Source organism: Pteropus alecto, unplaced genomic scaffold (assembly GCF_000325575.1).
Source record: "Pteropus alecto unplaced genomic scaffold, ASM32557v1 scaffold35, whole genome shotgun sequence".
NCBI lineage: Eukaryota > Metazoa > Chordata > Mammalia > Chiroptera > Pteropodidae > Pteropus > Pteropus alecto.
The window spans coordinates 3909714-3924758 of record NW_006437828.1 but is presented as its reverse complement, the minus strand read 5'-3'; positions in this window follow the sequence as shown (position 1 = coordinate 3924758).

Genomic DNA, 15045 nt, shown 5'->3' with positions numbered 1-15045 from the left:
AGCAAGATAATTTTGGTACATGCAAATATCCTTTAAAATCAGGAGCTACAGACACCACAAATAGCTTATAGAAATCAGAGAAATTATTTTCCCTAGAATTCATCTTAAACATTTATCAGAATCTTTAGGTAATAGGTTAGATTGATTAAAATTAGGTGCCAAAATAAAATCAGCCTGTTATGACTTTCCTCACTAAACAGCAATTGCATTAAAATAGAATAAATGAATGTAGACAGATAAATTCCAAACATGACTCTTCATTTCAAAAATGAAAATCATGATAATGCCTACATCATAAATTTGTCCACATATAAAGCACATAGGATTATGTCTGGTTTACATTAATAATTTGTAATTATCCATTATAAATTTTTATGTCAAATTCTTTGAGAAAATTAAATAAATGAAGGCAGAGAGTTATTTAAATTTTTGGACCAATTAAGTTACAACTGTAGAATATGTATATTGTTGAGTCTGGAATATTTCCCATCTCACACAGAGCTGGCTTAGGTCCTATATCATGGCTAACAGCATTTATTACTCATTAACTTGCTCAATAATTCTCATGCCATTGATTCCTTAGTAACCCACATCAATCTATATAGGAACTGACCTTATCAAATCTAGTCATTTTACATTTGAGCTAAGACACAGCTTGAATGACTTGATTATTTCTATATTACATAATCAAAGTGTGTCTTTATCCACCTGTCATTTTTTTTTTTTTTTGAGACTCTATAAGCAATTTGGCTAAGCTTAGTACAGTAAGATCTGCCATTATCTGTATGTTGGCACATTAAATAAACATCATTAAAACAACTACTTGGAGATTATTTAACTAATAAGTTCTGCTATTTACACTTGTGGACATGGTCCTCATCCTTTGCTGGCCAGAGAACCCGCTGAAAAAGTATGATGAAAACTGAAAAAATGTTCACCATTTATAAAATGTTTATATAGTTTTGTTTAAAATGAACCCCAAATCTTAAAATTCTTGGGATGGATATTTGATTTTCGTCAGTACTTCCTGCAGTTTGAATACATATGCTATTTAAGGGAGAGGATTTTTGTATAACTATTATTTCACAGTAACTAAAAGAATAATATCTTCATAATGATTATGAAGAATAACTGGAAAAAATCTGCAAATTCTGTTTTAATATTTCCTCTCTTCTTATCACCATCTTATCATACACCATGACATATTTTCTCTGATACTGATAAAGATATACCTGAATTTATATTTTATATAAATTATTTCCTTCTACAAAGATAAACAGTAGTTGTGTTGGGTACAATTTTAATTAAAAGTAAAAGCTCTCTAACATGACATCAAACATGTTTTTTTATGTTAAATTTACACATGTACTGAAAATATTTTCTGGTCCTTGTAGTCTCTGAATAATCAGTCAACGTAGGGGCTAAACATAGGTGCTCTGGAGTTAGACCCTACATCAACCGCCATACTACATACTAATTGCACAAACTTGAATCAATCTTTCTACAATTTACTTGTCATTAAAATTCATTGGGTAACTTCATCTTTTCCATGTGAACTGAAAATAAGAATAAGGAGCAGAAGAGGAGGAGGAAGTATATCAGGTTATTTTAAAATATAAGTCAATTAAAATGTAAAATTTTTAGACTAATACTCATGTGGAGAAACATTTCAGTCAATGTGATTTACCGTTGTTCATTCCATAGTGAGAATTACAGTTATTATCAGGATTCAACATCAAAAGTATCTCTATTCTCAGATTACAATGTCACACTAGACTATTTTTGGTGTTTGTTTTAGTGATCCGAGAATCTGATTTTGTGTTTGTAATACAGGAGTTAAGATAATGAGCTTTATCAAAGGACTACAATCACAAACCCCAACCTTCCAGTTGCGTGCTATGAGCATCGCATTTTACAACTGGAATGAAAATCTATAGAAAAGACTTTAGGTAATTTTCCTACATTCTTTTTTCTAGGATTTTTTTTCTTTGAATTGCTCGTTTATTGACATCACCCCCCACCCTTTTACTAAGTCTTGTTTGCCTGCATTTTTAAAAAGTATTTACATTTTAGTTTGCAACTCATTTGAGAAAAAAAAATTATGTCCACTAAATTTAATTCCATATTTCATCTGTAAGGGACATTTATAATTAATGATTAAGCAATGTTTGCTCCTTAATTTCTCTACTTTAAAATATTTAGTTTCCATATTTGATATTAGTGATTTTTAGGTTTTGAGTATTTTCGATATCCCTTAACTGATATTTCAAGTAGCTGTAATATAGTTATCTGTGCTCTATACGAAAATGCAGTTTTAAAGGCATTAACATTTTAAAATTATGCAAATTAACTTGTTCTCAAAATTAAAGTAACTAAGTTAAGTCATACCTATTAAAGAAATCGGTGTGGTTTATGTCACGTCTTCTAAAAATGTCATTCTGGAAAGATGTATTTACTTATTTTTAGAAATTGCTAATCATCATTATACTTGCAGCTATTTTATTAAACACTATAATGTGAACTCATTTTAGTATGTTATGTGTAGAGGGTTAAGGCAGGCTTACCTCATTTCTCAGTACATTAGCCCTTAGCCCCTTCTTTTGATTATGCGAGTACACATTTATGTTTGTTTAAATCTTCATATACTATTCACATTCAATTCCCCTAAAAGGATGCCATATTAATGTATTTAATACATATTTTTATTTGAATGTATTCTATATTTTCATATTTCATGTCTAATTAAATGCTCTCTATATTAATATGACATCGCAGAAATCAAGAGAGGACAATGTTTCAGAAAGAAGTGATTAGCCAACTGGAGGACAGTGTCCTGAAAAGTGAATTGAACTAGAGACCAAGTTGTATCCCTTGTGTTTAGCAACCTGTAAATTACTTTTAATTGCATACGAGTTGAAGTTATAAGGCCATATTATAATCATATGATTAATAATAAAGATATGAGGAAGAGAAAGCAAGCATAAACAACAACTTCAGAATATTTAGAGGACAGGAAGCTTTTGTAAAGCTTTGGTGAATTGATTGGCTGGGTGAGTGGTTGGTTGGTCGGTTGGTTTTGAACTGAAAAAAAAAATGCACTGATTTAAATATTTATGAGAAAAAAACTCAGTTGAGAGGGGGAAAAATGGAAACAAAGAATTGGATGATAAAAAGATAATTTAAAGTATACAGTTTCTGAAAAACCTGGTAGGAATGAGATTCAGAAAACAGGTGGAAGATTCAGATATAATATAATTTAAGTTGGAGATTGTGGGTCTAAAGCAGGTAGTTTTAAGTTGATGAAAATTTTACAGTTCATATCACTTGACTACATTTTATTTTTGAACTGACAGAGAAGGTGATGAGCATGGGTTAGAGATGAAGAAAGAGGAAAAGGTTAAAATGGAAGAAAAAATGTTTACTGATTGGATTCAGGAAATAAAGTATATTTTCTGTGAGTTTTGAGAACTCACTTGCAGGCAATAAATTTATAATTGTTATAACCCTTATAACTTGTATTATTTTCACTGATAATGATGACTTATTTGTGTATACATATATGGATTACAATACTTGCATCCATAAGTGCTAGGATTTTGTCAATTTGGTGTAACTTAAGAGACCGGTATTGAGGAATCTTGGCATATTTTAATTAAGTGTAAATGATAGGGTCTCATGGAATCTAAAGAATTTATAAAGCAAAAGGAAGCAAGAAGAGGTTAGAAGAATAGGGAGACATATTTAAATATTATAATAGAAATATTTGAATACACATATTGAAACGAATGCTTGAAAAATAATTTAAAAGGGAACAAGGGAACACTACTTTTCGGGATAAGTTAAAATAAGTGATTAGAGAACTTATTGATGAGTTGAAGTAAAGGATGGAATTAATGAGGAAATCAACAAACTGAGTGACCAGATGTTGGATGTGCTTTCCAGAAAAATCATGAAGTCAACCTGAATCTTGACAGCATTCAAATTGAGAAGAAAAATCATATGCCAGAGAGAATTTTTTTAGTGAATATGGGGGAATTTTTTAGAAGGTAGTGAGTTATATACTGATCATAAGTACATGGGGGGATGGATGAAATCAGGCTTAAAGAAGCAGATAACAAGAGTTTAGAGGAATAATAAAATAAAACGACATTGGAAAGCAAGTGAAATGCATAACTTCTTCACCTGACACTAGGATAGATGCCGTATAAAATTAAATGACTGCAGTGAAAGCAACATTCACAGTCAATATACAAATTTAAGTTAAGGATGGAAGATATTAGAAATATTCAAAGATGCATTTTAGGCTGGTAGATGTGGGGAAAGGGCCTATTTGTTAAAGAAGATGTTAGTCAAGTCCCAGACATTAGTTGAAAAGTTCGTGATTTAGAATAGAATGATAATATGGATCAGGGGATAGAAAGCAGAGAGTACTCTGGGAGAAGGTGCGATCATCACAGTGGTTTATGCTTTGGGATTGTCAAGAGAAGCGTGAATATAAGAAAAGACAGACAGATTTGAAGGTCAGTAGAATAAGGCTAGATAAACATGCTAACAGACAAGAAACAGTCAGCCCAGATAATCGATTTTATTTATTTTTTTTTAGGAAGAGTTTTTACACACTTTGAAGAGACGAGATTCTTAATGATCATAGAATGACAAAAAAAATGAGAATTGAGGTAATTTATCTCTTAAAGCTTGACTAATCTTGTTAACATAAGCTGACAAATATATTTAAAGCTATAGAACAATTTCAGTCATAAATATATCAGATGCTCAAATCTAAACTAAAATAACAACAAATAGAATTTAGTAGCATATCAAAAATAAAGGTGTTTTATTGTGAAGCCGATATTTCCCAAAACTCTGAGGATTGATTAATATTAGAAAATGTGTTTATATGTTATACCATATCAGCAGTTACATAAGAAAAACATCCTGACAGTCCCAGAAGATATTAAAGTGGTCTTTGATTACATTCAACATGAGTTAATCATAAACTCTGAATAAACTAAAGATGGAATAATATTTCTCAAAATAATAAAGAATATTAGTCATAAAATATTTCAACACAATATGAAATATTGTGTTTTCATGTAATTTTTCTGTTTAAATATTCCAGTTGCTATTTGTTATACCAAAATATAAATGTTTAAATCCATAATGCAGCTTCGAGTTGCTTTGATTGGGTTTTAGCTATGTCCTCAGTGTTATCCCAGATACTCTTAATTGCATTCTTTGCTCTGCCTTAGGACTATTACTTGTATTGGTCTCTCTTCCTATAATGGAGGGCTTTCCTGTTTCAAGAGAAATGGGCTGTGGGCACCGAGATTAGTGAAGTATTCTAATTATTTGCTACTTTGTCAACAAATTTAACTCCTAACGCTGTTGCTCTTCTACTCATAATTTCTCTATCCTGTTAAACTAATATGTCTATAAGGAGATAGAAGTGGTTAAGTATCTCCTCTGATGTAGGTTATACCAATTATTCTAACTGATGGTTCTCCATCACATAATTATTCGAAGAAGACCTGCCTTCTGCCTCAGAAGATTTGACTAGGTATTAATTTTTCTTCTTCCCCTAGGAACTATAATATAGGTAGGCATGTGATTTAGGCTTGACCAATCAGGTGTTTCTACCAAGATTCTGAATTTATAAATAGTGTCCCCCCACCACACACACACACAGGACTGGAAGGCAAACCATGGACTCCTTTGTCCAGTAGTCATGGCTTGAACAGGGACAATGACAACGGAAGTTACAGCGGCAGCTGTATCCTCAATCAATCCTTCCTGTGATGTGACATTGACTGAGGTTTTATCTACTGAGATTTCAATGTTTTATATCATTGTAAGCCTAGACCATCAGCTTTACTACAGATTATGTGAACTAGATCGTTTACTTCCTTGAAGCTGTTGGTGAGTCTTTTTATTGTTAGATATAGCACAGATATGGTTAGTTTAATATACTTTTCCATGTTGAACAAGAAACTACAACTTGTATCGATAGATAGACTTTCCAACCAGTAGAGAAGCCCTCCAGGTGCGCTATCTCAATCCAAACCCCGCAAGCCTGATGCGACCACTGTCTGCATAATGGTAATCACATCCTTGTTTCATTTTATAGTTTTATCACCTAAATAAGCATTCTTCAATACTATAATTCATTTTACTTTTTCGGGGGATAGTTACATCTGATGTTTTCTTTATTATACGTCCCCCTCAATGAGTAATTTTTTTTCAGCAATTTTATTTTATAAGAAAATAACTGGGTCATTTGTCTATTTTCCATTTGAAAAATTAAAATGTAAATACAACATACCCAAACTTATGATGTGCAGCAAAAGCAGTGATAAGTGGCTACATTAAAAAAAAGAAAGATCTCAAACAATCTAACTCTACACTTCAAGGAACTAGGAAGAGAAGAACAAACAAGCCCAAAGTTTGTAGATAAAAGAGAATAAAGATCAGAATGGAAATAAATAAAATACAGGCTAAAAAGTCAGTTTATTCTTTGAGATTACCAGGAGGGCAATAATATATTTCTACAAATAATAAATGTTTTATTCCTTGCCTGTGATCTTTTCATGTTTATATTTTTTCCTTATCTTAATGAGTTGGCTACCACTGCCAGTAAACATTAAACAGTAACTTTAGATAATCTTATTCGATTATGGTTTTTAACGGTAATGCTTCAAATAATTTACTATTTAGCATATGGCTTAAAGTTAAGAAATTATTTCTCTTAGTTTTATTAATTGCTTTAAGGTCTTCATTTTTTTTTAGTTACTATACACATTTTCATTAATATAATTGCTCATATTGAACTATCCTTACATTGCTGATCCAAAATATACTTAGTAATAATGTGACATACTTATATTTACAAATTTAATTTACTAATGTTTCATTATATTTTTAAATATAGTTTTACATTACATTTGTGTTTAATGTTTATATATAATTATGTAAATATACATTATTTTGTTTTCTTCATATATTAGCTTATGACATCAAATTGGGTATATTTATTCAAAATTTTTTCCTATAGTCTCAAATAATAAAATGTAAATAATCTACTCCTTGAAAGTTTGCTAAAACTCACCAATGTGTAAGTCATGTGAGATTTTAGAAAGAGCTCTTCCATGGTGGAATGTTTATGAAACTCTATGTTAGCAGTGTCAATAGAGAATAGAAGGAAAGGAGTTGGAAATTAGCTCAGACAAAACTTTTAAGATTTATCACTGTAAAAGCTATCAGAGAAATGATGCAATAGTTGCAGAGGGTGGGTGAGGAGAGTATCTAATAAATACCTAAGATTATACTACCCGAGCAGGTCATCTGAGGATTTATTGCTGAGGGAATAACTGGCCAAGATCAAGTTCATGAAAATACTAATTTTGAAATTGTTTTCCTTGTTAAATATTAATAGACAGTCAATACTCATCAGTTACTTGGGTAAAGTCCCTAACAAGATTGAGGGACCAAAATTAATTAATGTATTAAAAGGTCTTGTCATAAATTTTATAGCACATAAAGTAAAAAATGTTTCAAAGAACACACTATTTTAGATGTAAGGTAAGATATTCATGGAATAATCATATTATGATTTTTCAGAGTTTCTGAGTTTCTTTATATTAAACACATGGTGGAGTGGAAGTTGGTAGAGAAATCAATGGAAGGGCTCAAGGCTAAAATAACAAATTTCAAAGAAAAAAGTAATTATAATACATATAAAATTAATTGGAGAAAGATGATCCTTTTTAAGATCAATTCAGTCTAGAATATTCAACATAAAAAACAGTACATTCAGAATGATAAAAAGAAGAAATTGAGATGAGAAAACTAACAAAGAAATAATGCAAATTTATTTCATTTTAGTGAAAAATATCAGTTTCCTTGTGAAAAGAGACCTTTGAGTGATAAATGCAATGAGTAAGACAAAAGCCAATAAAAATCATGTCATTGAATTGTTAACACTAAAGATACAGGTCGTTTGTTTATTGATGACATTCAGAGATGGAAATAGGAAGAATATATTAGATATGGAATTTAAAATTTTGGAGTACAAAAGACATTTGATTTTTCAAGAATAAGAGTAACACTCAAAAGTAAGTGGAATAACACCTTTATAATTTTGGTATTATTGTATTCTCAACCTGGAATTCTAAATGAAGCTAAATTTCAATAAAGTTGATTAAAGATTTTTGAAGCGTCTAAAAATCTCAAAAGTATTTAAAACACATTATATTACGGGATGCTATTGAAGAATGTGAGAATTTTAAAGAAGGGAAGTACAACCATAGAGAAAGACAGAATCCAGGAAGAAGAAAATGAGATTCAACACTGGAAAAAGACAAAATAAAACATTAGCATGAAGGTGAAGAAAACCGTTGACAGTTGTGCCGTAGATGTATGGGGAAATCTATCCAGCAACGTCATAGAGCATACCTGCAGTGATGCCTCTAAGGGAGGAAATGCTGGCCAAAGGCAATAAAACTGAGGCAAAAAAGAACAAATTCTAAATTTATAGATAAAAGAATCATTGAAGAGTGAACATACCTGGGTAATCACCACCCTGGTTAAGGAATAAGATATTACCAGTAACCCTAGATTGCCTCATTGTACCCAGTCAATATCACAACCATCCTATCTAATTACTCATTATTCTCTTTGTTCCTCTAACTGGCTAATTTCAAATGACTTTTCTTCCTGATTGCTGATTCTTTCATCTGTATGATGGAGTCTGGTGTTGAAGTTTTCTGTTGAATTTTTCAATTCTGTCATATTCTTCAGCTTCAGGATTACTGTTTGGTTCTTTTATATATATGGTTTATGTTTCTTTATTAAATTTCTCATTTTGTTCATGCATCGCTTTCCCTATTTCATTTAGTTATCTTATCTGTATTTTATTGCTTTCACTGATTTTCTTTAAGATGATTATTTTGAATTTTTTTGTCAAGTAATTTATAGATTTCTGTTTCTTTGGGGTCAGTTACTGGAGCTTTATAAGTTTCCTTCGGTGATATCACGTTTGCCTGATTCTTCATGATCTGTGTAGGCTTGCATTGGTGTCTATGCATTAGTGTCTGGTCCCTGGGTGAACATTACTGTCTCTAAGACCTTGTTTAGCAGAATGGTGCTGGGGCAAGAGTCTGCTTCAGGGCCTGCAGTTGTATCTTCATATAGTGGTCTGTTACAGCTGTGCAGATATGTGTGGCTTCTGAGTGGGTCCCTAGGATGGCAGGACTGGCCCTGGACTATCACTGAAAGGAGTTGGAACTGAGTCTCAGAGCTGCTTCAGGATCACAGGCCGGATAGAAATCTGCAGACCTAGTTCTGGAGGATCTAGTAGGCACGTGTGTTTGTGTTCACTTTGGAAAATGTTGGTTGGTGGGAAGTCAGAGAATTTGGAATAAAGAAAAGACCAAAATTCATTTTTCGGTGTTAGCATTCGAATACCATTGTGAAAATCCTCCTATTTTGATATATATCCCATGTTTTTAGGGAGTGTACTGACCTCAAGGATTTAATATGATTACTAAACTTCATTACCTCTTGCTCTCTCTTATTTACTTTTGAATTCAAAGAGACTACAGTGTGAAGGAAAGAATTTTCTATTGGTCAAATATATTTAAATATACATATGAAAATATGTAAACATATAACTAAATGATGTTTACATATCTATTTAAATACATATATGCATACATATATACATATATGCCATGTATATACTATTTACTATGTGTATATACATGTGTATTTAAATATGTGTAAATTTATGCATTAATTATATATTTAAATGTTTATCAATATTTGTGCATGCAATAATAAATGTATAAATATGTGTATGTTTATACATATTTTATATACATAAAATATGTAGTTTATACATATTTTATATTCATAAAATATGTATATTTATGTGGGTGTATGGTTATATATGGTGTATATGTATATATGTATGTGTATACACACACACACACACACATATACATACATACATATTCCTCATCACTCATGTGTTCCAAGTTCATTGTTTATTCACCTATTTTTTTCCTATCCATTTAATCTTCATCTTCTGATACATCAACAGCAGGGAGCTTTCATTTGTTATTTTGTTAAATCTAAAATCTTCTGCAACATCACGTTTAATGGCATTAATTTCAGCTTCAGTTAACAAGTTTTCTTTCATGATGGCTTGTCTCCAGCCTGTTATATTTTGTTCATTTATTTAATCTAGTTGTCAGCTGAGGATATTTGTTGATAAATTGCTAGACTATTTTCTGTCTGTATATGATTGTAATATTTTCTGATTGAATACCTCCTCTACAACGGCACTTACTTTAATCTTATGCTTAAAATTTCCAATTACTAGGATTTTTTAGGTATAAAATTATGATGATTGGGCTTCCTGCATCTGCCAAAATAATTTAACCACTTACACTAAAATGCCGTCAGTCCTGAAGTTTTTGCAATACATTTGTGAAACTTCTAGTAATTGGGTAAATATTGACTCCTGTACTTAGATTTGATTGATTCTCTGAAAGCTACTTTAACCTATCCCATGGCTATTTTATTATTGTGTTATATGAGTTATTGTTCTGTAAAATTCTCCATTCACTTGCCTTCATAGGCACAGGAGAAAATATATGGGCAAGATATGATATAATAATGTATAGTTTTGGAAAGTTTTTAACATGTAGTTAACATATGATCATATGTAATACTCAAAATGCATTAATCAATATATTTAGTCATAGACTTCTGAGAAATTAGTATATGTATGTCACCTTTAAAAGAAATGTACTTAATATTCAATTCATATTCCTTATATATATATTTCTTAAGATATATATGCACATAATATGTGTGTATATATTCAACAAACTACTGATGCATGTAACGAAGTAGATGAGTCTCAAAAGCTTTATGCTAAATAAAAGATGACAGACACATAATAGTACCTTCTGTGTGATTCTATTTCTATAAAATACAAACTAAACTATACTGACAAAAGTAGATCACCGTTTGCCTGAGCTCAGAGATGGTAGGAGGAGAAATGGATTGCCTTTGGCACAAATTTTAGAAGGAATGAATAATCTTTTAACTTGATTATGGTAGTAAATTTCATGACTGTGCACAACTATTAAAACTCATCAAAGTGTATATTTTAAATGATTTCTCTTTATGTTCATTGTAGATAAACTATTTCTCAATATATTTCAAAAGGTATATACTTTATGATATACCTCGAATACAACTTTATGGGTTTTATGAAGAAATGTACATTATAAATAAACTTTAAATCTCAATTCCACCAATTCCGCTAATTTACCCTAGCACAGTCATAATCCTGACTTCTTTAAATAGCAGCCTTCTCGCTATTCTACTTCTACTCAATAGCAAACATTTTTCAGAGTCAGAATAATATTCCAAAGTGATAATGATAATGCCTATCATAATTTTTAAAGATGAAATGTCTGTAATCAGGGTAAATTCCAAAATTCTTATCTTGGCCTGAAAGACCCTGAATCTTCTGGCCAGCACCTAACTTCCATCTTAACTGTGTCCCCCTTTCCTTGCCTAATATACTCCAAGCCACACAATCATTATTTAATGTTATTCAAACCTATTAGTTCCTCTCTGTCTACATACTCATACTTGAACTGTAATCCCTCCAGCTCTCCTCAGAAATGAAATGAATGGCTCACTGGATATGAGGCCGGATTAATTTGAACCACATTCTCCACTTATATACTCTCAGATCTCTGGGCACTTTTCTGCTACAGTACTTGACATACCAGATACAAATTGAACCTCTGTGGTGTCGGTTTTTTGTTTGTTTGTTTGTTTGTTTTGTTTGTTTTTTTTTTATAATTACATGTATTTATTTATATTCAAGTTTATCGAACTTATAAACTTGAGATATAACGTTGTGTAAGTTTAAGATGTGCAACATGATCATTTGATAAGTGTATATATTGGGAAATGATTACTGCAATGCTAGCTAATAGCTCATTCATTTTACATAAGTATCATTTTTTGTGTGGTAAAAATACTTAAAGTCTACTCTCTTATCAACTTTCAAGTATATAATACAGTATTGTTAATTAGAGTCACATTGTTTTGCATTAGGTCTTCAGAATATCTTATAACTGTAAGAATCTACCCTCTGATCAACAGCTTCACATTTTCCCCACCCCCTAGCCTCTGATAACCACCATTCTGTTTCTATGAGTTAAGCTCTTTTAGATTTTACATGTAAGTGAGATCATACAGTATTTGTGTCTCTATCTGACTTATTTCACTTGGAATAATGTCCCATGATCCATCAATGCTGTTGCCAATGGTGGGAGTTAATGGCTGGATAATATTCCATTGTGTGTGTATGTGTGTACATGTATGAGTGTGTATAAATACCGCATTTCCTCCTCCATTCATTAATTAAGGGACATTGAGTTTGTTTCCATATCCTGACTATTGTGAATAATATTTTAGTGAACATGCGAGTGTAGATATCTCTATAAATAGTGATTTATTTTTTCAGTTGTGTATACTCAGAAATGGGATTGCTGGACCATATGGTATTCCTATTTTTAATTTTTGGAGAAATCACTATGATGAATTCCATAGTGGTTGTACCAATTTACATTCCTACCAAAAGTATAAGGGTTCTTCTTTCTCCACATCCTCACCAATACTTGTTATCTCTTTTCTTTTTGAAAATGGCAATTCTAACAGGTATGAGGTGATATCTCACTAGGATTTTCATTAGCATTTAGCTGAAGATTAGTGATATTGAGCAACTTTTCATTCACCTGTTGGTGATTCATATGTTTTCTCTGGAAACATGTCTATTTAGGTCTTCTGAGAATCCCTTAATCAGACTATTATTATTAAAATTAATATTGTTATTAAGGTATATGATTTTTTTGTATATTTTGAATATTTGATATATTGTTTGAGAATATTTTCTTCCATTCTGTAGGTTATCTTCTCATTTTCATTTTGTTGATTGTTTCTTTTATTGTGGAGAGCTTTATAGAGTGATGTAGTACCACTTGTTCATTTCTGCTTTCATTGCTTTTGCATTTGATGTTGTATCCAAAATATTGTTGCCAAGTCCAATGTAAAACACCTTTTCCACTATGCTTTTATAGGAGTTTTATAGTTTCAGGTCTTATATTTAAGTCTTTAGTTGATTTAAAGGTAATTTCTGTGAGTGGTGTAAAAAAGAGGGCCAGTTTTATTCTTTTGCAGGCGAATAGCCAGTTTTCCCACCACCATTTATTGTTGTGACTATTCTTTCTCCATTGAGTATTCTTGGTTCCCTTGTCAAATATTATTTGACCATAAGAATATAGGTTTATATCTGGGCTCTTGATTCTATTCCATTTTTACATGTGTCTATTTTGATTTCAGTAATGTACTGTTTTGATTATTATAAATTTTTAATATAGTTTGAAATCAAGAAATGTGATGCCTCCATCTTTGTTCTTTTTTTTTTTTTCAGGATTGCTTTAGCTATTTGGGGTCTTTTTATGTTTCATACAATTTTAGAATTTAGAAGATTTTATATTGCCTTTATTTCTGAAGGACAATTCGTTGACTGTAGTGTTCTCGCTTGGTAGTTACTTTTTTTTTTTTTTTTATTTCAGCATTTTGAATATATTTTTCTATTCTCTCCTGGATTGCAAAACTAATCATCTGATAGCCTTATGGGCATTCCCTTCTATACGAGCATTTTTCTATTGTTGCTTTTAAAATTCTCTCTTTGTCTTTTATTTTAGACAATTTTATTATAATATGTCTTGGTAAAAGACAGTTTGGAGTTTAAATTTTGGGGTGACCTTTCAGCTTTATAGTCAATATCCAAATCTCTCCAATTCTGAAGTTAACAGCTATTATTTCTTTAAATAATTGTACTGTCCCTTTCTCTTCTCTTCTCCTTCTGGAACTCCAATAATACTTAGATATTTTTTTTCCTTAATGAGTCATAAGTCATCTGTTTATTTCACTCTTTTTTAATTCTTTTTGTTTGTTCTCCTCTAATTCCAAATAATGTCTTCCACTTGATGCAGTTTCCTGTTAGTGTTCACTATTGCACTTTTATTTTTATTCATTGCATTCTTTAACATTCTTCAAGCTACAGAATTTCTGTTTGGTTCTATTTTATAATTTCTAACACAATTAAACTTTTCATTTTGTTCACATATTGTTTTCCTGATTTTGTTGAATTGCCTTTCTGTGTTTTCTCATAACTCACCGAGCGTTCTTAAAACAGCTATTTTGAATTTATCACTGGACATATCATAGATCCTTATATTTCATCGAGGTCAGTTACTGAAAATTGTTTTTCTTTGATTGTTGTCATATTTTCTTGATTTGTCATGTTCCTTTGGAGTCTGTTCTTGAATGTAATTTGATGATTACAGTCACCTCCTCCTGTCTTCGCTGATTAACTGTGAGAGAGAAACACATTTGTCAGCACTGTTTGGGATTCGAAGGTTTTCTGAGGTCCTTTCAATGGGTCCATCTGCTGAATAGTTCTTGTTTCCTCTTGTGGCAGAATTCTTAAGCTTGTATACCTTCTGTCAATCCTGCAAATTCAGGTGAGGTGCTGACAGCCCCTTTTTTACTTTCTCTAATTTGATGCTGAATACTCAAGTTTGTGGTTTTTCCAGGAAAATAGGGTCAGGTCAGCTTTTTGTACTTGCTCAGTAGCTATCTACAAAGGCTTATTCTCACTGCCTTTGGGAGCACACACAGGAAGCTGCCTGCATAGTTGAAAGATGTGGGCGGAGTTCTGGGAGAACTGGGGTGCCTAGGGACCATTTGGGGCGTCTGAAGGTAAGATGTCCCCAGTGGCTCATGGGCAGGCTCATGATGGAGTCCATGACCTGGTTAGTAGGATTTACATCTTTTTAATGCCTTCAAGAGCTGTATTTCTTGTTCTCCCAGCTGCTTCTCACACCGCAGTTGCACCGCACATCTTAGCGTTCTGGATTAGTGGGGCTCCTTAGCAGCGTTCTAGCCAGGGAA